Here is a 23,243-nt window from a genome sequence, read left to right on the forward strand (position 1 = left end):
CCTAGATACTGCTTCTACGGCCTCCCCAGAATGTCCATGTCATGTCTTTAAATCAAAAGCTTCATTAAGTGATGATGTACAACTGTAAGCTCACTTGCTGCTTTCTTGTAATAATGTGTGTACACTCACATGAAAGAGTGGAGGGGAATAAAAAGGCAATACATTTACTGCACCCCTCTGTCCACATGCACTATTTGTTCTTAAAGCCAGGAGACACTCATCCTGCAAGGACGTCACCCAGCAGTTTTCAGTATGGGAAATAAAAGCCAATTCCACCTGGTTATCCAGTAGCTGCTGGTAGGCTAATGGTGACTCATAATCACCACTGGCAGAACACACCCCAGTTACATTTTGGGCAAGACCTGTTGCACTTCAGCCAGTCTTAACCCAGAGAGGTGCATCATGTGTGTAACTGCTGTTTCCTGAATGGCGGAGATCCTGTTCAAACTCATCCATGACTGCAGGGTAGCCATCCAGTAACCTGAATGATGTGATTACAACAGGAGAAGTAGTGTATTAGACATGGTACCCTGGTCCCACATCATACTGGGCAACCCTGATAAATGTAGCATGGACTTTGAGAGAATGTCGCTGCATAATTTACCAGTATTGCTGGATTTCAAGTTGTGGTTAGATAGGAAACATGCAGAATGGATCGTTCCATTCTTATAGGTTTCTGAAAAGAGAAAGCTAATGCATTGAAAGGGATGAGGCCAATAAAACCTCTTTGCTCCTTGCTAAAACATCAGTTTTGCTGGTGTGGGGGGAGAAGCAAGCATGAGGAGTAAAACTACACATCTTTTCTGTAAAAGGAAGATGGCTTGGTACCTCAGAAATAGTCTAGTAAGAACACTATTTCCCTTAGCTAATAAAGTTCCCTGTCCACTATTAAAGTAATCTTTCAGTAGCACTTCAGCCACCTCAAAGGGCAATTTAAAAAATAACATTGGGGTTTGATGTTTAAACAAGCTTTTCCAGCAATTACTTGTTAATAGCATCCAGAGGCTCCAAGCAAGAGGCAGGACCCATCAGCCCCAGCAATTTATAGTAGCAATACATAGAGTGAGGCAGAGGATTTGAAGGGAAGGAAAATGCTGGGGGCAGGGAAAGGGGGAGGGTCAAAAATCACAAGTAAGATTGCTAAGTATATCCAACATCTGAAAACTGGAATAAAAGCCAATGCCATGCACCAAAGCCCTCTGGAAATGCTAACCGTTAATGTGTGTGTATATATATATATAAAATAAAAGCAAGTCATTACTTCCTTGTTTGCTCAAACAGATGAGACCCAGCAGCTTTCTTGCAGCCTTCTGCTACCCCTTTGGCAACCTGGTGCCCTTGGGTACTCAGGTGTGCCAGGCAATGACAGCTGACAGGTACAAACTCATTTGCCCCAGGGCTGCCTGGCACATGAACTCAGGAGAGCTCTGCAAGCTGGAAGAGAAGGAAGAAGCTCTCCCTATTTTGCCTAGAAAAGCCTCTCATAGACCTCCTCCAGAGCTGCCTGGTTTGTCAGGTGCACTGCTCACGCTTGTGCTGCAGTCCATACTCCTCCTCAGGGCAGGGGAATGCCATGCTGCAGCGAGCTCGCTTGCTCCCAGGTTCACATGGAAGCATTCCAAGCTACTCAGCTTCTGACAGCTCTCCAACTGCTCTTCCATGCTGTATTGCTTTACATTACATTGCTTTCCCTGCCAGGAGGCACTGCTGTATTACAGTACAATCGTCTAGCAAAATGTACAACTGATTTTTTCACCTCCCAAATACCAACTGACTGTTGCCACTGCAGTCACAACTATAAGCCCTGCCCTGTATCAGACTTCCCCACTTTTGTGCATGTACAAGAGATTTTTAATACCTTCCCTCCTCTTCAGCCTCCTTCCCAACTTGCTGCTGCTTCCCTCCTTATCATGCTCCACAGTCCTTTCAGTGGAGGGCAGCCATCCTCAGCATCTAGCCCAAGGTGTCCCTACTACTCAAGGTAAAACGCCTAAGGCAGGCCATGAGGTGCATTACCAAGCATCCAGACTGACTGTAGCACCAAACACACTGAGAAAAATAACTAGAAACATTGTAGTGACTCTCAGCTTCAACAGGAATCCGAGCCTGTTAGTAAGACAGAATTTTAATGAAGAAAACCAGCTATGGAAACATTTTATAACACACATTTTTAAGGTATTAGGAGGAATTTGGCTCCTAGTTCTCTTCATTTCAGTGTGCTTCAGAATCATAGAGAATGATTATTACATCATTTACATTACTTGTGGGCTGCAAGGCAAAACTAGTTCTGCACTGCAGTGGAGCACTTCCTTTCTAGTTTTGGACTATAAAAAGTCATATTACAAGAGCAAAGGTCTAGGTCTCTATTCTTCAGGAGTAGCCAGAATAGGGCCAATTTAAAAAAGGAGGTTGGTAGAAGGGGAGAGACAGGGGAAAATAGCAGTAAAACAGTGTACAGGCAGTCTATTCCCTTCTTATCCCTTGTGCAGTTGTTAAAGATCTCCTGATCCAGAAGTTGCACCCAGGCTATCATTTTAATAAGAATTTATTAATAAGAACTTATCTGTCCTTCATTGATTTTTCTATCTGTTTAGACTTCTGCTATCCATAGCACCCTTTGGCAATGAGTTTCACGTGGTAACTGCTGCTTGACAGAGTACCATCTCTTTGCCTGCTTTGAATCAAGGTAGTTAACACAGAATCATGAAGAATCACTCCCCACTCCCCTTTCCCACTTCATTCATGACAGTATAAAACATCTGCAATTCCTGTAATAGGTCAACTCTTCTCTATGTAAAAGAGAAGGCAGTCAACACGACTTGAGACCAATCTTTGATGGTCTTCTCTGGACATTCCCAAGCCCTCCACTACCTTCCAGAGGAGGCAACCAGACCTGTATGTTGTTGAAGATACTGGCACACCATGAAGCGTACTGATGGTTTCTGTTTGGTTTACCAGCTTGGGTAAACACCCAGAGAGCTTGTTGATTCGTCAGGGAGTGCAGCATTTCCTCCCAGCTGCCCATTAGTCTCTGCAAGAACCTTGTGGGGACTCACTCCAGGTACTGCTCTCAGGGAGTCTGTTGAGGTGCAGCTCAAATTTTTCATCTCCTTACAAATGCTGCCACAGATCTCTCTGTTTGTTTTACCCAATTCAAGCCAGTCAGACCCACAGCTTTCAAATCCCTATTTCCTCCCCTTGCAAAGTCTTCCCAAAAGCATGGAAGTTTGTAGCCGCTCCAAGCTCATCACCACTTTCTTTCACCTGTGCACACAGTGAGAAGTGCCACAAGCCAGAGAAGCAGAAAGTACAATCAGGGGAAAGCATGGTTGCATTAAAATCTATCCTGACTAACCAAGGAAACTTTCTTAACGTTATCCCAGCGAATATTCCAGGCTTAAAAAACTTCTCAGGCATTCCCATGTAATGCGTCACTGTCCTGAAGGATCAGACTTGGCAGTGTGATGCACCGTTCCCTACCCAGCCTTTTGAGCCCCTGCTAATCCAAAGAGATGTACTTCACCAAATACAGCTGCTTCATGTAATTGCGTGGCTTATCTCCCCTCTCTTAGCTGAGCTGCCATGGTTCCAAAAGCCCTTAAAATTAATGACAGATATGCTTGTAGATTAAAATCCATCTACCTGTTAATGCTATGTGCATCTCTTGTTCATAACAGCACTGGCAGTCACAGCGCTCAGCTGCAGTTTCTTTGTGCTTCTTGGTAGTGAATGCTGGGAGAAACAGAGTAGTTGGTCTGACCCCAATTCCAGAACTCCTAGGAGGCAGTCGTCACACACCATGAGAAAGACAACCTAAAACCAAGTTCCAAGCTGAAACACTGCATCTCAGCACACCTGACCAGAACACTGAGCAGACTCCAGTAAACACATGGTTAACAAAGGGAGCTCAATACAGTGTAACAAAATAACAGCACAGACACATTGTATTTCTCTAGATAGAAACCTCTACATTTGAATGAGCAAACTATAGAAATAATAACCTCTGTACATCAACAGAACTCTACTACTACCTGCAAGCACGAGATAGCATGCAAAAGCTAGGTGAATAATGTAAGCCAGTTCAGCATATTGAAATACAAATGGTTCTTCTGGATATCTCATTTCCCAAACACTTTGCACACAGTGCCTGCAAAAATAACACTGGGCGTTTTAAGTGCTGGGGAGAAGAGTCCCTTTCCTTCAGTTTTCCAAGGAAACAAATGTGGGATAGAACATCACTTTTACGCAAAACAAAGAGAAATTTCCACCAAATTCCCTCCTGGAGCTCTGACATACAGGAAATTCAGAAAGTCAGCACAGACCTCCCACCCATTACCCATCACCATTACTTTCCTAAGACTGCAATGAGAAAAAGTTGTGTTTAAGTTTTGCACTCAGCCTCAAATGTTAGTCACCCCAATTCTCTCTTTTGAAATATACACACAATACACATACACCCCCCCCCCCCCCCCATGTACTTAATACACACATATAAATCACTTCTGGTGTTTCTTCTGAAATCCCTACTCTGACTGTTCTTGAAGTGCTGAACCTAATAGATGCTTCCCCAGTTAACTTACCCCCTGTATTATACAACAGTGCCATCCAACGAGGGATCAGAACCCCCTGAGAGCTCAAATACAGAATCCACCAGAGTCTGGTCACAATGAGCAGAAAAGTTACTGTTGTAAAGCAGTTTACAGTAAGTGTCTTAAATGCTATTACAAAAAAGTGACAATCTGGTCACAGCTACACCGGGCAAGGAAAACAGTTTTAGTCACAGACTGGTTACTTGCTGCTGTCTGGGAAGGTGCACATCAAGGGGTGAGGAAGCAGTTAGTATCTCCTGACACACTGGACCCATGAGGGCCATGAGCTGCAAAAAGCACTTGCCATTTGCTCACATTCCCCTTCTCTGGTAACTAAGTGAAAACATGTTACTTAGCTTCAGCATGAGGCAAGAAAATGCATTTCTTAGTCTAAAACCATCTAGCTCAACTGGTTTCAGAGAAGACTTAGCCGGGAAGAACAAGGATGCCCTCCCTGAGATAGATGTTCTGGCCTCCTGTGGGCATAACTCTCCCAGCAGGACTTGGCAATTAGTAATGTTGCTGCAGTAAATGCATTTAAGTTCAATTCTGTTAATATGTCCCTTTCCCACCTGAGATTAGAGGATCTCGGTTCACCTGGTATCTTCTGCATTTATCTTGCCATTGTTTCAGAAGCAGATCTATTATTGGTGAGGAAAAGTTACCCATAGTAGGGGAATGGGCTCTTCTTCTAAGCCACAGAAAGGGGACAGTGGGTGAATTTATTCTGCAATTTAAGAGGAGTACTTCTTATCATCTAGGACATTTGCATAAATCAGCTCCCTCAGCTCTTGGTTTAATGAATAAAGGAATCAAATCTTTCATTGCATACTGTAAATAACCTCAAAGATTTGCCATCTGAAACAGCTATACATGGCTCTCCCCCCATACCCACCACCTATGAATAAACATTTAAGTGATAATCTGGGAGAGCTGAAAGTGGGCAGAGCTCAATGCCAAGCCAAGTTGATTCTTCAAGGACATATTTGTACTACACAGTGCTGAAAATTCTGGAGATACTCCGCAGCGGCTTCACTATGTTCAGTTTTTCCTCAAACAAGTGTTCCTAAGATTTTGTAGCAAGCTGCTCAGTTTCCTGCTGTACCAAATTTACAGGGGAGAAAATTTAGCTGATCCATTAACATTTGCATGTCTTATTTCTTTGTGCTGTGAAAAGAGTCAAATGAAAGAAACCTGCCCCAAAGTCGAAATGGTCCCCCATCCTCACTCCCTCAGCTCCTTGCCATTTCAGACCTGAAGAAAAGCATAGCCAACAGGCAGGCAGAGGAATGACAAACCTGCACAGCATCTGGCTTCAACCGCTTGAGCTGCTGCTTACACTCAGTAGCAGAATCACATCCATCTCCTCTCAGGGACAAGCCCCAGAGCCGCCCAGCAGCCATGCACTGGTGATGCACTATACCCAGGATCTATCCACCCGATGAGGTGGAAAAGAGTATCCAAGGTACCTATCATGGCAACATCTAAATGCAAGTATCAGAGCACTTTACAGACAAAAAGGTCTTTCCCCCAGGCTGTTTAAAATTTGCATGTTCCTATGTAGCACTGAAGATAGCAGCAATGGTGATTCATTAAGATAATGATTTAAGTAGGAGGCTTAAGAAAGTCAGTGTGGATTAACATCCAAAGGGCTGCAGTTGGAGCTTCTCCACTCCAGGCTGCCACCTTCCCTTTTAAGGGAAGGGATGAATTCCAAGAACCTAGAGAACTATGAATTAACAGTACCTGGATCACAACTACAATGCACTAGAGCACAAGAGCACCATCTCTACTCCAGCCCATCCTCCTTTGCAAGGTGAAGTACAGAATTTTATGCTGCAGGAGAGTTTCCAAGCCATTAAAATTACTGGCTTTTTCCTTCATTTCATTAGTTTGTTAGTGTAGGATCTCCTCAAGGAAAAAAGTGTGCAAATTTCTTCTAAACTATTTTTCTATCCACCTTAAAACCAAGTTTTCTTCTAACCAGTTGTCTTTTCCACTACTGTATAATCAGACGGGTTTGATAAATTGATTGCTCCCACATAATAATGTAAATACACATTGGAAAAAGCACACAGATCCTTTCCAAACCCCAACATTTAATCAATTTGCAGTCAGTTACGAGTTAAAACACATAATCTGTCTGTAACGTGAGGTTAATGCTCAGACAGTAACGGGCAGCTCATGCTTCATCCCTGCTGAGATAGGGGCCTCCATACAGTGACTTTGGTAGGATACTTTCTGTTGCCTTCTAGAAAGATGCACAGGCATCCAGTTCTGCTATTCTGCTCACTCATTACAGTTGCAATAGGACATCCCAGCGTATATTGCCCCACTCACCGCTAGCTGTGCTTGGTCTTAACGTCTTCTAGGCACTCTATCCCATGCTTATTCAGTACAGAATAGCTTCCTAGAATGCAATTATAGAAAGAGTAAGGTTTTGTCTTAAAAAGGGACTATTCCAGAACAGCTATTCCTTATTAACTACTCCAAATCACCACTCTGTTAGGATGAAAAAGTTAATTGGGAATAGCTCTTCTGCTCAGATTTATAACTTACCTTGGTCTGAATCAATGACCCTGTTTAGATGAGCTGTTAGTACGGAGTCATAAAATCACAGCAATGGCTTCACCAGTAAAAACAGACTCACAGCTGCAGTGGAAGTTGAGCTGTGGTGTAGACACAGCCACGTTAGTTGTAAATTGGCCAAATAATAGGACCAAAAAATAGGTAAAGAACAGTTATTCCTATGTTAGATCTCATCAGTACTGCATGTGATATTTTGTACAAGTCCTGGATCTGCACTGTTCAAACTTGGTTTATTCCTTAGATATATGGAGACGTTAACAGCAGGGAAACTTTGAGTTCTGTAGCTTCTTTGTTTATTAAGTTCTTAGCTTGCAAGATTTCTCATCCAAAAAGGGCTGAGAAAGTACCTGGCACATCTTGGATGCTTATTGAATACATTAAATAAATCAAACGTTTTATGATAAAATTCCACTCCCCCACACTAAACAGATGTAGGTGCAAGTCAAAGAGACTTGAAAAATTGCACTAAAATTGATTTTGCTCCAGTTTTCCCCAAAGGAAAAAATCTCTGTGTGGGATGAGGCAAAAAACATGGAAAGTTTCAGCTATCATGAGCAACTGAAAACAGAAATGGAGGAAAGACAGAAGCCAAAACTGAACTTCACATTCAGAATGAATAATTTATATTCTCTACAGTGTTCTGTATTACAGGCATTCCTGGACTTACACGCAAAGTGAAAGTCTGTCTTGGGCTCATCACACTTCTAGTGAAAAATGCCAGAGTCTCATAGGCTCCTGAGGGGAAATCACAAACCAGAAAGAAAGTTCTTCCCAGTTTTAAGAGGCTAAAAGAGGCAGGACCCAACACAGCTGAAGATGTGTGTCACAACACCAGGAGAGTTACTTATAGACGACTGTCAAGCCCTGCAGCACAAAAATCTGAGAGAAATACTGAATACCTACAACAGAAAACACAAAACCATCTCATGTTGCATGTGTTACAGGGTAACATACTCTAAGGTTTCTTCTAGCCTGTTAGAAGAGGACTTGGTTTGGTATACCTGACTGTTAAACATCATCATCTGCATGATTTTCCATGCCTGAAGTCTGTGCCCAGGTAGTTGGGCTCTGGTGGGGGGCTTAGGGCAAAGGGTATCAGTGGACATAGTTCAGCCATTTCCAAGGATGATACTGGCATCTCAGAGGAGCTCTGACACAGACAGCACAGAGCTCAGGATTTCAGGGCAGCATTCAACTGCCAGACCCACAAGACCATTTCTGTTGTCCCTGCAACTCCTTGTTCATACCACACCTCCCACACTCACACTGACAAAGCTGGTCCATCCTGTACACAGAATGAATCAGGGATCCTGCGTCAAAAATAGCAGGTGATCCAGCCTGCCATTACTTGATTGCAGTACCTGTGTAACTATCAGTCTCCCTTTGCATATAGGCAGTCTTAGTCCATGTATGTAGGATTTTATAAGCAACTTTTATGGGCTGTTTTCCTCATTGGAGAGGAAGTTAATAGAGACATGATAGAAAAGGGAAAGGGCAATTATAAATATACGCAAGTCAAGCGAGGCAAAGGAAAAAAGAAACTGAAACCACTTCCACTCTCTCTCTCCAAATTCCACGCGCTCATTGTCTCTGGCACCACTTCACAGTAACCCCAAAAGACGTTCACCTGCTCCCACAGCACCAAGAAACAAACAGTGGAACAGGAACAAAGCAGCTCCCTCCCACCTAGGATGACCAACATCATCCCCTGATAGCGCATCACGAAGGGAAAACCTTACCATTAAAGCAGAAGAAAAACAAACACACATGAACACACACAGCTCTCCTGCTCCATGCTATTAGCATCCTCCTCATCTTCTATATGCATCTAATATCAGGAGATTTACATTCAGGCCAAAAGCTCATGCTGGCAGGAGAGGAAAGTACTTTGGAGAAGAGAGGGGAAGGCAAAAAAAAAAAGCCTACATTTTCTTGGCTTGTGATCAGCAGGCTGGATGCGTTCTGTGGAACTAGGCCAAAGTGTTAGTTATTATATTCAAGAGAACATCTGAATCCCAGCTCAAGGGAGCCGAGTTTGCGGCTCTCATTTATGCTGTATATCAATTGAATATCAAACCACATTTTCCGCCTTCTGAATAATAAAGCTTAATAGTTTGGGACTCCCATATGGTCCATTGTTAAAATATTTCCAAACACTGCCTGCTGTTTTATTTCTGAAGGAAAGATTTCTCTTTCCTCTTCAAGCTTTACTTGTTCAAAAGATGCTTGTAGCAAAAGCTAAATATATTAATCCTCCAAATATTTCCTGAGTTCTAAGAAGAGCCGAAAAGTGAAAGGATAAGGAAAAACAAATACATTTTGAAATTGGCTTGTTTTTAATGTCACATGCAACTGTTTGTTCCAAGCAGAAGCAGCTGGTGCCACCAGGCTCTGCTGCTCAGAACAGGGGGTGCAGGAGCTTTAAGAAGCCATGAGCTGCTCTAACAAAGGAGGACCACACAGGCTCAAGCCATTCACAAAAGGACCCAGGCCGATTATTTGACTATTACTTACAAGGAAGCTTGGCCAGTAACGTAGGCAATAAATACTGGAGAAACCTGTTCTGTGCATAACCCGGGTTTGTCTTTTCAGAAGTCCTGCTCTCTAATTAGCTACTCATTCCTGGAGGGCATTGCTGATGGATGGAGTGTATCTATTTGGTATCTTTAAAAAGTTAAGAAACTTGTTAAATAATAAAAGCATCAGCATAATAAACACTGCAGTGTGTTGGAACAGTCACTAGTGCTCCTTCCCAGTCACACCAGGAAAGAGTGCTCTTGTTCCTTCTGCTTGGCAGAGAAAGACTTGGTGGCAGAGAGATTCTCTGCTTGCAAGGGCTGCAGTGCCCTGCTCAGCACCCAAGTGAGAACTGAGACATGCTCAAAGGAGGACCAACTGCATTCACCAGCTGCTCGATTAGCACGGAAGGACTCAGTTGCTCAGTGAGCAGAAGCGAAACCACACAGCACTGGTTGTGCGCTGGTGTGAACCTCCAGCTCTACCTCATGCAGCTCTTGCTGTCCCCATGCTCCAAGCTCACTCCAACAGGAGCTCTCAGTGCAGCACCAGCTCACATGTCTGCCGGTCACTCAGCAAAGCAGAAGGTGCTTAGCTAGGCACAGCCAACAGCACAAAATACAGCACACAGCACAAAAATGTGGCAGTTTCTACAGCTCAGGGAGCCAAGCAGAAACTTCTGCTCCTCTTACTCCTCTTCTAGCCCTCATCGCTGCTTCTCATTCCAGTCTCCTTCCCTCCTTCTGCCTGTGTGTTCCCCTCCCCTCCATCACCTATCTGCTCCACCATCGCCTGCTTAGCTCCACTGTACAGGTCTTCAGAGGCTGCTGTCCTAACCCCGAAACTGGTTGCTCATACTCATCAGCTGCCTCCTCTCCAGAAGGGAAGAAATTCCTGTATTTCAACATCTGTTCTCATCCCAATTTGGGGAGAAAAACCCGGATTAGAGACTCTCTGCAGAAGTTCACAAGTTCAGGAAAAAAAAAACCCCAACCAACCAGCCCCAACACCCATTTATGAACACCAGTGCATATTGTGCCATTTGAAATGGAATATTTTCACATCACTGAAACCAAGGTTGGTTCATTTTGGTTTGGTGACCTGACCTGAGAAATTTTGTTCTGAGTCAGTACACTCTTGAACTGTGTTGTTCCCACAGCCTTGTGCTGCCTCAGAAACTGCACCCTTGCAGCCTTATGACCTTGGTCTCTCTTCTGGGTCAGACTCCCTGGCTGGGAGGCACACACCGAGGTGTCCCATGGCACAGCACAGGCCCCAGAACAGCTGTAACACCATATGGAAAGACCAAAGCCCTTGGAGTCCAGCAGAAGAGGATAGGTACATCAAAAAACAGCTCTCTGAGCAGCTGAGGACTACCTGGAATCCAGCACAATGTTCTGAACCAATTCTGGGTAAAGCCAAGTAAAGCAAAGCAAAGAAGTATTCCCATACAGTTAGTACAGACAGGTTAATGTAATATTTCTGGTAAAAAGCTACGTATTAATTTTACAGGTGATCAGAAATCTAGAATTGGGCTTTGCTGTGGGGGGAGAGGGAATCTTCAATTTTAAAGAAACTCAAGTTTTTCCCTGAAAAAGCCTCTTCAAAGAAAAAACTCCCATCAGTCTCCTACTGACCAGAGCAGCACTCCTACAAACTGTCACAGAAATAATACAGTGAACAAAGCTCACTCTTACAGAAATTTCCCCTAACAGGAAACGTAAAATACAGCAACATCAGCACCCCTCTGCTTCCTGGTGTGACCCAGGGACTGTAGGATTGAGTTCATCAGCTGAGGATAACATGTAGTGTAGGGAGAGCCTGGCAAGTATTGAACTACAGATTCTGCAATGTATGTCTGAACAGTCGATCTCTTCCTGCTTCTAGCTGAGGCATGGACACGGGTTTTAGGGTAGCTGGGTAGAAACAAATGCTGGTGGAGCTGCTGAAGGCACCGAGCTCTGCCCCAACCGTCAGGGATGCCACCAACCCATGCTTAACAAGCAGCTCTTACTCAAGTGTAAAAGACTCAGTGTAAGGATTAGTGTGTATTCACAGAACATTGTTTTAGTAGTTTTCCTGTAGACTGTGTGTTCTTACCCCTAGGTCTGTATATCTGAGAGAAGGCAGAGTGCATGTATGGCTTTGATTTACTTTAGAAAAAAAAGAAAAAGGAGAGACACTTAGCCTGTAGTTCCAGTGTTGGAAACTGCAATAAACCTCTCTTTTTAAACCCCATAACCTTGTGACTGTTTTATAGTTATAAGGAATCATAACCAGAGAGAGATTTAGCCTAACAGTGATCTGCCCTCAAAGACATTAATCTGTCACATCTAATAGAAGGGGAATAAGGAGACAAACCTTTCTTTTAAATGATTCAAACAGATGGCGTATGGCTTTGGTAGGAACTTACTGTAAGTTGCCCCTGTAACAAGGGTAAATTTGGCAGTGCTGCACACCCAAAGATGCTATTTACAAGTCAGCGTGAAAAGTATCTCTGCATGATTTCCTTGTGTTTTAAACCCTGGATTCTCTGTGATCGTATCTCACCACTTCTGTGGTTGACACATCCAACCAGCTTTCCACCCACTTTCTCACCCCCTTTATGCCAGTAAGATTGAGTCTTCCTTTTGTTTGCAGCTTTCTTCTCTTCTTAAAGTAATTCTTTACTCTTAAGGGATCAGCAAAAACCAATCAAATGCATTGTGCCAACATGTTAAAGCACAGTTTTATATCAATATTTCAAACATAACTTCATTTGTCTGGACTTCTAAAAGCATCTTCCTTACACCATAAAGCACATAAAAGTCTTCAGGTTAGTTTCTCTTTCCTTCTCTATGCCTTATATGGGAAATAAAAGGTTTATTTTCTCTCCTTCTCTCTTCTTCCCCCAAACCTTATTGCCCAACTTCTCAATTCTCATTTTATCATGCAAGTTCTCTCCCTCTTTCTCTTATCCATCGTGTTTCTGCAGACTCACTTAAGAAGCATTTCTGGATCGCTTTGCTCTGGGTTCCTTCCTCTCCTCCAGAGGAGCAACAAATGGCTCCTGGGACACTTCACTGCGTTTCCTCTCCTGGAAGGAAGCCAAAGCTTACTTAACTCTTTTCCTCAGGTCTGCCACTCAGCCCACTAACGGAGCCCCTTTTTCCACCCACACTGAACAAGCCGTAAGCTTTCCAAACTTGTCTGCAGAGCTTAATCCTAAATTCAGCTCGTTGTCCTATAAGAGACAAGACATGAAACAAATACCAATGCTTAAGAGTTCTCATGATATCTCAAAGCAGGTGAAGACCATTATTGTCAGATTCCTAGCATGCAACAAGGCTGATGGGGAGCACTGAAAGATACGGGGCAACAAGAGACCAAATTCACATGCAGGGGCAGTCCAGGAGGGTACAGTGAATTCAGAGGAGCAGCAAACTTCTACACTGGCTTTCCAGACCGGTTGGGGAGGACTGGTGTTAGAGGACCTAAGGGTAATCCCAAGATTACCCTTCAATACACTCACAGGGAGCAAATGTCACTTTGCATGGTGAAGCATGCCAGCCAGGGAGCATGCTTTATATTTCACGTTAATGAGTATGAGGAACACAACTTCCTTCCTCTCCCTATTTTTGATATAATTAAGCACTAGAATGAGCATTTTGTTTCAGTCTGCAACAGCAACAGACCACAGCGCTGCAGAATAACAGGAAAGGGAGAGAATGAAGAACAAACACCCCAGCCAGGTGGCAGACACTTACTGCTCCGGCCACTGCACAAAATGAAGGCTTGAGTGCACATTTTTGCCCGATTGCATAGCTGTCTCTGCTCCCCATCTAATCTGCTTAGAAAACTGGTTTTGAAGGATATGGTTCAGACATACCACTCACGCTTGGGGGGGGGGGGGGTGGAGATTGTGTGTGATGAGGGGGAAAAAAAGTGCTGCAGCTGCAAAAGATAAAATAGAGACAACTAATTTTCTCAGAGGTTGCAACACAACCTCTCCCCCTCCTCCACAAGCAGTCACTGCACTGGCAGGATAAGCTGGAGATTCTCCAGCGTAAGCAGGAAGGCACAATAAGGTGTGCAGGCCCTTCTCCACCCCGATACCCACAGCCCTTGGGGGTACCACAGAGAGCAGAGGCTGACAGCCCAGCCACTCAAAGGGAGGTGGTGACATTCCTCCGCCTGCTCACTTCAATTGCATTACCATTTTCAGAGGGGGACTTGAGAAACACACAGCGCTAGATGTTATACCGAGACAACGAAGAGCACAAGGGAGTTGCAGAGACTCCTGCTGTACCAATTGGTGGCTGGGTTCTGAACTCCCATTGTGTGATCCGATTTCTCGTGTCATCCAAGCCACTTTTGCAAACTCCAAGCATACGTCCATTTACGCCATGTGTCCTGATATCTAAACAGCTGAAGGGGACAGGAGGGGTAGGGAGAGAGAGGAACCACTGGATTTCTGGTGACAGTGTCTAAAATACACATTTGCACAAGGAAGTCTCACTTCAGATAGTCACTTAGCAGAACAACTACAGCTGCTGACAGGCAAGAGGTACAGTTTCAAGTGACCATCAGACATAAAATAGGCCAAATAAATTATTGCAGTCTAAAGGGAGCGAGTGGGTGTGCTCGCACAAATGTAACAGAGATAAATGTAAATGTAACAGTAAATGGATTACCAGTGGGTGACCCAATGTCAAAGATTAGCAGACCCAGGTCTCATTTCAGTTACACCGTACCAATGACATTACCTAAGATGTAGCAGAAGCGAAACTGAAATCAGAGTCCAACCCAGGATGTCAGGGAGGCAGCTGCTTCAGTATTTTAATGCCTAGAATTTCAGCCCAGTTTGGTTTGTTTCAGGAGTCTAAGCTGTCTTTGGTAGAAGGGCTAGTAGCCTTTGCCAGCTGCCATGTGATCCACAAGGATGTTTTCTAATGGAATTGGGTTATTTTGTGAGGTGGGAGTTGTTTGTGATGAAGGCAGACAGCACAGGTATACTGTCACTTTTTGTCCCTTTCCTCAGTTATCTTTTATTTCTGTTCCCTGCCCACACACTTTCCCTCTCCCCTGTGCTCCCCTACACATAGCCCCATCTGTTCTTTGGAAGTACCAACAATGCCAGTCATGGTCTCTGTGGGGTTTGAGGAGACCCCACTTACTTTAGTAAGTGGGTCAGATAGTGCTTACTCTCTGACTGAAGTAAAATACAAGGGTTTGTAAAATATGTACATAAATAATTTGCAAGCCTTCCAACTATTAATTGCTGATGGAAATTAAACATCTGCTAACAATAAACTCCCCATACAAATGAGAAGATAGTTTCAGTCTGACTAAAATGCTTTCCCTTCCCAATTGCTAAGAAAACCATTTTCTTGTCTTTTACAATGGCAATTTCATTAGTTCTGCAATTATCAAAACATTTCAGTCCTTTCTCTTTTGTGACAGAAAGGAAAAGCTCCAGTTCCCACTCCAGCTCTGCTGTCAGGGTACTGCAAAACCAACTGAGAAACTGTCAATTATAAGCACCCATGAAAAGTTCTTGGGGCAGAGACTATGTGGGTTGCAGAGTCCACCTGCACACCTTCTCTCCCCATCTCGTCCACAGTCCTCTAGAAGTCTTCCATATTTACAAGCATTATACTACAGGCTATATATGACTGTGGCAACTAGGTGCTGCAAGTGCAAAGAGGAGCTGAAATGCTGATATTGCGAGAATGCTTAGAATAGCTGATGCCAGGGGGAGAGAAGGGGGCCACCAGCTGAATTCGCATCACACAGGGAAATAAGGCGGTTGGGTAAAAGCCCCCATATGGCTGCTAGGGAACATGGAGTTAAAGGGCTTTCACTGCTTGGAGAACTGCAGATCTCCTCCAGCTGCTCATCTCACTCTGTGTGTAACTTAGTGCAGAAACATAAAGAAGAATTCCAAAAGCCCACAGTATTTTATTATACAGGAAAAGCATCTAGTCCTTTGCATGAATATGTTTTTCTGCATTCAAGAATCTCAAAGCACTTAGCTGCAGTACTTGCCTTCTATCAACTTAAGGGATGAAAGGCCAGGTCTAGCTCCCTCAAGGTCAAATAGCAAGTTCAGCAGCAAAAGATGACTAGGACTCAGTTACATCCAAATCCCATTCAACTATTCTACCCATTAGATTGGAGAGACATTAAACAGCCTCATAGCATCAAGAATGACTAATGCTCTCCAGTTCAGCCTGTGATAGAGAACTGGGAACTTGCACATCTCCTTCCTCTGCCTCCCACTCCTCTATTACCATTCCCATATCGTTCCAAACCCCACATGATGAGATTTTCCTAATCAGCAATTAAATAGTTAATGCTTACATTACAGCAGATGGAACAGGAGTTGCTGCAGGGAAGGTATGCAGAGGGAAGGAGAAAAGAGAGAAAGGAGGAAAAAGCAGGCAGAGAAACAAACCTAAAGGAAAGCATTTTCCCACTAAAAGGAGTGATTAGTTGACTAGACAACCTAACCCTTAAGACTTTGTCTAGACTAGGATAAAATGCTATATTGTTGAAGGTGTTTCAGAGGCATACTGTAGGTAAGGCTCACAGCTTCTGAGCATGCGGTAGCCAAGGTAAAGACTAATTAGGACATGTTCACCAACACATCTTAATGCTCCACTTTTAAATCCTTGCCTAAGAACTCAAGGCTATGCAAAGCAAAGGTCTGATGCTGTCCTAATGATTATAAAAGCAAAGCTATGACACACTGCAAAGAAATCAGAGTGTCGAGGAATCGCCCGGGTCTCACCTCCAGCATTTTTCATACGCTCATTGAATGCTTATGAACATTTGCATCTTAAAATATTCACCAGCCTCTTACTGAACAACCTGCTATGACATTTTTCCTCTAAAAATCTAATCAAAGCTCCAAATGCCAATAGGCAAAGAGACTACAGGCTAACAGCCTACACTCTTGTGAAACTTCTCCTTTTGCTCCAGTGTTTGCTCAGGCAAATTTGGAAAGGAGGGGGTAAGGGGAAAAAGAAGAAAGGACTAGGAAAAGTGTGCCCAGGGCCTTAGCAACACCATCATTTCGATAATCTATTGCCAGATTTGTAATTAAAATCTGAGTCCCACCTCACTAGGGCAGCCAGATGCATCCACAGAGAACTTACTGAGAGGGTTGTTACAATAAATACCAGGAGAATTACGAATGTTGCAGCTTCTTCTTAACCCTTCCAGCAATATTTCAGGAACCGCCTGTCAGTTTGAAAGACTGATCGTTTTTCTCTCAGCTTCTTGCAGGCTCTAGGTGTGCCCCTAACCAAATAGGCTTACCACTTAAAAGCTTAATTGCACCTGTGGCTTAAACCTTATCCCAGACAGCACTGGGGAGCATTTGGATTTGGGCGTTTCAGGTGTGGGACTGGGGCCTGTGCTCACAAACAGAGCTAGGCAAGTCAGAATAGAAGCCCCTAGTAAAAGAGGACTCTATGCATGCCAGGGAGCAGGGGATGGGGAGGAAAGAAGTGCTTTTTTCCCCCCATTTTGATCACATTTAACTCTATTTACATTTCCACAGCTGGGTTTGAGTAATGTTCACCTCCTTGTTTGTGACGGAGGGCAGGTTTCACAGTCTCAGATTTCTTTTCCACAACAAAAAGATCAAAGTTTGAGCCCCTTGTGCAACTTAGGTGTTTACAGTGAACAGTGCTAATCGAACGGCAAGCCCTCCCTCCCGTTATCAGTCTCACACTGAGCCAAGCTCCTTCATTCCATATGCACCAGGAAGGACTGAGAGAAGAGAGCCCACGTCTGGCATGGATTATAACCCACCATCCCTTTTGCCTGCTCTTACACAGGAACTAAAATACAGCCTGCTAGGGGAGGGTTTAACACATTCAAGTAAAGGCTTGTTCAGGGTCTTTTCTGCAGGGCTGACGAGCTGTTTCCAGGACGTATTTTTAAAGAGGCTTTCTAAAAAGCAAGTAAGTGCTGTGTGAAGAACCACAGTGAAAGAGAAGGATCCCTTCACTCACCTTCTCAATACTGCCTAGGCTCACAGTGTGTCTCATTGCCAAAGGAAACCTGTGCTCTCTTTGCAAAAGTTACTGGAGAAGGAAAGATAAAAGAAATACAGCAAGGATACACAAACTTTCTGGGTCTGTTTTGTAAGCTATGAAATGGAGCTAAATTTTAGGGGTTTGTGAATTGCTTTAATTAATAATTGCCAAGCACACGTCTTCAGATGGAAGGTATCATATAAATATTAATGAGCTGACTACTGTCTCTTAGGAATCGTAAGCACCATGGATGGATCAAAGAGGACATGTAGCTCTAAGAGACAGAGTGGTGGGAGTTGGCTCTGTGTTTAACTATAGTTTAAAGTAGATCCTCAAGACTGTTGTGGATATTCCCTATCAAGTTACAGCAGCTTTCAATTAAAATTACATTTTATCCTTAGGCAAAATTCCACAGTGTACCTTTTAATATTAGCAGAGCACATTTTCACTCATGTAGATATTTCTTCTACACACATGCATTACTAGAGCTTTGTAAACAGGGGTCAAACCAACTGGGAAATAGGGATTTTACCTTCATTTTCATCTAAACAAATACCCCTTACCTAGTTACATTACCGAAAAACTTCCTGCTCTGCTGACGATGCCGTGACAAGAAGCAGGAGGAGGACGTGGCAGCTGTTTGCTTCACAGTGTTCATAGATCAGTCTGGCAACACTTCAGACATGGAGCTGTCCTTGGAATGAATATGGCAGAAAGTGCCACATGGCAAAGATGCTGCTTCTGCTCTCCTGAGCAGTCACCTCCCGAGCCCGAGCAGCACAGAACACAGCTAAGGACAGGCTCGGGAGAGCTCCGAGCCCCTGCCTGGGCTCCGGGTGGGTGTGTTGGTGCAGTGGGCCAGGCGGCATTGCAGCATGGAGCCGGCTGCCCTGCTGGGCAGGCACGCTGGGGAGCAGGCTTGCAGCCTCCTCTGGAATGCGGGATGGCCGCAGGCCTCTGGAGTGTTTTCCAAGGAGGTGCTTACATTTGTTTCTCTAAGGGTCTAGTAAAACTGCGGGGTTTTGTTGTTGGGGGTGGTAGCAGGGAATGAGGAAGAGTTGCTTTGTTGTTTCTTGAAAAACCCAAAACATCGGAAGACAACAGGGAGCGGGGACCAAAGGTCTTTCTTTCCCTGAGGAAAATTCAGTCTCATCAGCTGCCTTCTTACCTCTCTCAAGCTGTAAGACCCCGTGGCCAGCTTTCTGCCCACGTCTCAAGGGACAAGGCTTTCTAGATGCTTTGGGAGCCTGACACATGGCCAGCCAGGCCATTTTCAGTGACTTGCTTCCTTCATGAGGGCTGCACTTCATTTCCTCAACAGTCACACCGATGGCCCTCCGTCCTGCTCACCTCAGGCATGTCCCCATAAGCTCTGCTCTCTGCAGTTGCTGCTAAGGCAGTGCTGGAGCTGCCTCTGGTCTTCTCTACACTGGGGCAACTGGGGCTGATTGCTTAGTGCTGGCAGCAAGAACAAAACTCAGATGGCATAGGCGCACACTCGGGGTGGTTGTAATTGTGTCCCTGAGCTGCACAGAGGGAGTACAGCAAAGAGATGGTGTTAAGAATCCTTACCACTTTATTGGCAAAAGAGGGAGGAATCTGGAAGATGCTCAGGACAGACAGCATCTTGACAGCTAGGAAAAAGAAGCCCCAGAAATTAATCTCCTGGGGTGCCAATGAAAGATGGAATGTTCACAACATATGAGTTGTGGCCAAAACAATGGTCTAATTAACTTGGCTCTGCTTGCTGTGTTCAATGCTAAAAGATGAGACAGAAAACATAACTGTGTTTTGATAATAAAATAAATGTGGCCACAGTGCCAACAATTTTTAGGCAAGGAACCATGAATCCAAACCAGAGGGATGGGAGGTGAATTTCTTCCCCTAGCCACACCAGGGAATTTTACCCCTTACTATGAATAATGTTTTTACAGCAAACCCAGGCACCAGTCCTAGCAAATACCTCTCTGTAAACTGTAGCCCAAACGAATCACTTTGGAAAAGGTCATACCACCTCCTGTTCCCAGAATTAAGTTAATTAGCACTTGTCCCTCTCTGTATAAGGTCAGGGATCCTCCCACAAAGAAGGTACACAACCAGATTGTTAAAAGATGTACATATGCTGTCTTAAGCAAACAGGCTTCTTTGTAGTACCACTAAGATTCCCTCTGGCCATCCCTGTAGAAGAACTCTCAATTGGAAGGGAAGCAGACCAGGAGATTAGCGTAACCAGTGCTTTGCCAGGTACCAGGAGCACAGTACAGGTCAATAGGCATGCTGGTGGTTTCGTGTTAGCTAGCTATCTCTCTCCATCTGGGTGACTTTTATCAGGTTCAGCACCAGCCTGTCATGCAGAATGAAATATTTAACCTATGGAAATGTTTTCTTATTGAATTTGAAATATTTGCAGTGCTTTTTCCCCTCTTGACACACTTTGTTTCCTCTTACTCCATCCAGGCATTTGGGCTATATATACTGAAGTACTTCACTTCTCCTCCATGTGACTAGCTACGTGCGCTGTGAGAAAGTAAATCCAGGTAAGACCTGCTATCAGTTATATCTTGGTGCAACTGAAGTTTGATCAGCAATGAAGGTCAGCATGCTGGTCTGTATTTTTTGTCCACAAAAAAGTTACACAGTTCATTTACGGAAAGAACGAAAAAAATAGCCAAGCCCATGAGGTTCTTGGGCACAGAATCATTGTCACAAGTTGCTTGCCACAGTACTTACATAAAACAGGTGTTTAAAAACAGAAACCAAACCCAAGCGTTTAATTACAGATATGTCCATCCTCATCTAAGTCTTAACATAGCATAAGCTATGTAGGATGCTAAACCCTACTTCTTAATCTAGGAGCCTTTCTGACAGCCAGCCTTAACTGCTTCTCCTGAGCACTGCCTCAGACCTGCTGAGACAGAAAGGTTTACACAAAGGAGGACAGGCCCTGGTTGCCCAGACGGGACACTGCTTTGCAAGACCATAGAAAAGGGTCCTGAGCCTATTTGTGTCAACTCCCTAACCACAAACCACAGCTAGCCCTCCCTCTGAAGCACGTGCTTGCTGCTCCTTGCAGGGCTGGAGCAAGATATTTTGGCATCCAGATCACCGCCTTTGGGGGCCCACCCATCCCTTTTGGTCTCTTTCCATTCCTTATCACAGACCTGCAGACCCTCTCCCTGGGCAGCACCAGAAACTGGAGCATATTTGCCTCGACGTTTGGCACCCTTCTGTTTCAACATCACCCTGTGCTTCTGACCCAGAGAGCAGCTTACCCACCCAGCTGGACTCTCTGATAGTGAGAGTGGGGTGATATGTAGAGAATCACATGTAAGCAATGTGAAACTGGCAACTCTGGCATTTGAAATAGAATGGGAATTCAGGATGCACTTGGCATTTCAGCTTTAAACTTCAAAATAAACAAGGCAAAACTGACCTGTAGCAAAGGAACTGCTTATGGGCAGCTCAGACTTGTCCTGGGCTTTCAAGCCAGTCATTTCCCATAAATACTCATAATTTTAAATAAAGAAAGGGAGAGAGCAGACAAAACAAACTGAGTCAACCACTTACTGCCTTTCTGATTCAGAGTCCTCAGCAGATGTAAGACAGAAATTATTCTATGAAAAAGATCCTTTTTATGTATCTGGGACAGCCCCCAAAATTTTCACCAGAGGGGAAGAAGAGGACAAGAACTAAACTGCGAACTTGTCCGCACCCTAGCAGGAATTCACCCATTTTTCACCTCCCACAGGTATCATTAGCATGCTACTGAGAGCAGAAAAAAAAAGCAGCTAAGATCAAACACAAGCTAGTAACAAAGCTCTTCCTCTTGTCATCCTGCAGTGGGCCTGAATTTCTGGCTGCAGCTAGCCTTTTCCTGAAAGGCTGGGTTAGTTCAGAGTCCCTTTTGAAAGAAGTGCCACACCATGAACGTGCTACAGCTGCGACACAGAAAGCGCAGAAGGCAGGAAGTCTGACGTTCACACCAACCTCAGCCCCTTCACTCACACCTCTTTTCAAATAGCTTTAGCACATGGAGCCCACATTTTCACATTCTCAGAACTAGCTTTATCTATCACTCTGCAAGTTTAAGAGAATTTCTGAAATGGTACAAGTCTCCCTTTGCACATTCAAAAACTCACTCCACTGAGAGAAACTTTGCAATTGTTTTTATAAACTCTTCTCCTCTCTGATTCTTGTTGCCTCACTCCATTTAAAATAATATTATCTAATTAAAAGAAAACTAGAATACAGATTGAAACACCATACCGACTGGTGTCACAGTCCAAAAATGTCCGGATTTTCAAACTTAAGTCCACCCCTGTGGCCCCCTGTGTAAAAGGGGCCACACACATGTAGGTGTCAATCAGGCTTGGTGGCAAAACAGAGGGACCCAGGCTGAGATTTCAGAATGGCACAGACTTCCCTGGACAGAAAGAAAATGCCAGTCCTCACCCATCTGGAATGATTTCTGCATTTTTCATTGCAGGCTTTTGGAATTTGACCTCAAGAAGCCAGGTGCTTGATTTCTGCATCTCCTGCTTTGCTGTTTTTGATGACAGAAACAGGAAGAGAGGGAAATAAAGAAAAAGAGAGGAAGAGAGGGAAATAAAGAAAAATGTATTATTTACAAGGCTACACCATAATTATACCTAATGTTACCATTGTGACTGTTTTTGCAGGCAACTCAAAAGGTCTTTTCTGTGCCCAGAAATTCTATAGCTGATCTGGTACATTTTTACTCCATTCATTTAAAGAAAAATAACTCCATTCTCCTCCTCTCATCACCAGCCTTAAAATAAAATAAAATAATACTCTAAATATTTGTGGGAAATGGCAGACAAATGGGTAGTAAAGCTTGCAGATTGCCTGGCAGCAGAAAGCCACAAGCAGAAATTAGCTGTGGCAAGTAACTGAGGGCAACAAATCCCAGCATTGTCCAGCATTTGGACACACTGCAGAAGACTGATGATTTGAGTGGAGAGAGCCAGCCTCCCATGATCCTGCAAGGTCTCAAATACTATTTTGAATTAGGTAAACTAATATCTCCTGTACCTGTACCAAACCACACAGCAATACATGGGCTCTGTGTTTACAAAGTCTGCTGGCAGCCGTCCTGGAAGTAGCATCTATCTTGGAGAAGATCTTGTATTTTCTCTTGGTCTCTGGAAAACAATCCCAAACAAGTGGCAGGGACACAGTTTTGGAAGCCTCTGCATGTTTATCTTTACTGATAAGCCTGCAGTCTTTGCTGCAAGCACATCAGCATGTGTGTGCAGCAAGACCTTATTCCAGTCCATGCCCTCCTCAGACCAGGCTTCATCAGAACTAGGCAATGCGTTTAACTCCTTAGTGGCCAATCTAAAGAGGCCTTGGTGTAGAAGACTTCTTTTTCCTGCTCAAAGATGCATCATGTCTTCATATACCTTTGACAAACAAGCAAGTACACCAGCCCTGCTTTGAGACAGCAGCACTGCAGATTATACACCTACACTGACACAGTCAGGGGAATTTACCCTAAGAG

General features: G+C 44.0%; 2 protein-coding genes and 1 long non-coding RNA gene across 5 annotated transcripts in view; 2 read left to right on the plus strand and 1 right to left on the minus strand.

The window, feature by feature from the left end:
• HIC2 (HIC ZBTB transcriptional repressor 2) overlaps window positions 1-7,142 on the minus strand; it is a 34,227-nt gene extending 27,085 nt beyond the window's left edge. The window contains exon 1 of the mRNA XM_061370790.1: window positions 6,930-7,142. The gene's annotated coding sequence lies outside the window, so the exon portion shown is untranslated. The remainder of the gene's footprint in view (window positions 1-6,929) is intronic.
• The window catches only part of TOP3B (DNA topoisomerase III beta), a 297,002-nt gene that overhangs the window by 68,640 nt on the left and 205,119 nt on the right, over window positions 1-23,243 (plus strand). The gene's annotated exons all lie outside the window — the stretch shown is intronic.
• Window positions 17,807-23,243, plus strand: part of LOC133221689 (uncharacterized) — a 64,366-nt gene continuing 58,929 nt past the window's right edge. For all 3 annotated transcript variants that reach the window (XR_009728046.1, XR_009728048.1, XR_009728047.1), the window contains exon 1: window positions 17,807-20,259. This is a non-coding gene — a long non-coding RNA (uncharacterized LOC133221689). The remainder of the gene's footprint in view (window positions 20,260-23,243) is intronic.

The sequence above is a fragment of the Neopsephotus bourkii genome, unplaced genomic scaffold (assembly GCF_033783945.1).
Source record: "Neopsephotus bourkii isolate Nb327-2 ecotype Australia unplaced genomic scaffold, CSIRO-AGI_Nbou_v1 NB_1542, whole genome shotgun sequence".
NCBI lineage: Eukaryota > Metazoa > Chordata > Aves > Psittaciformes > Psittacidae > Neopsephotus > Neopsephotus bourkii.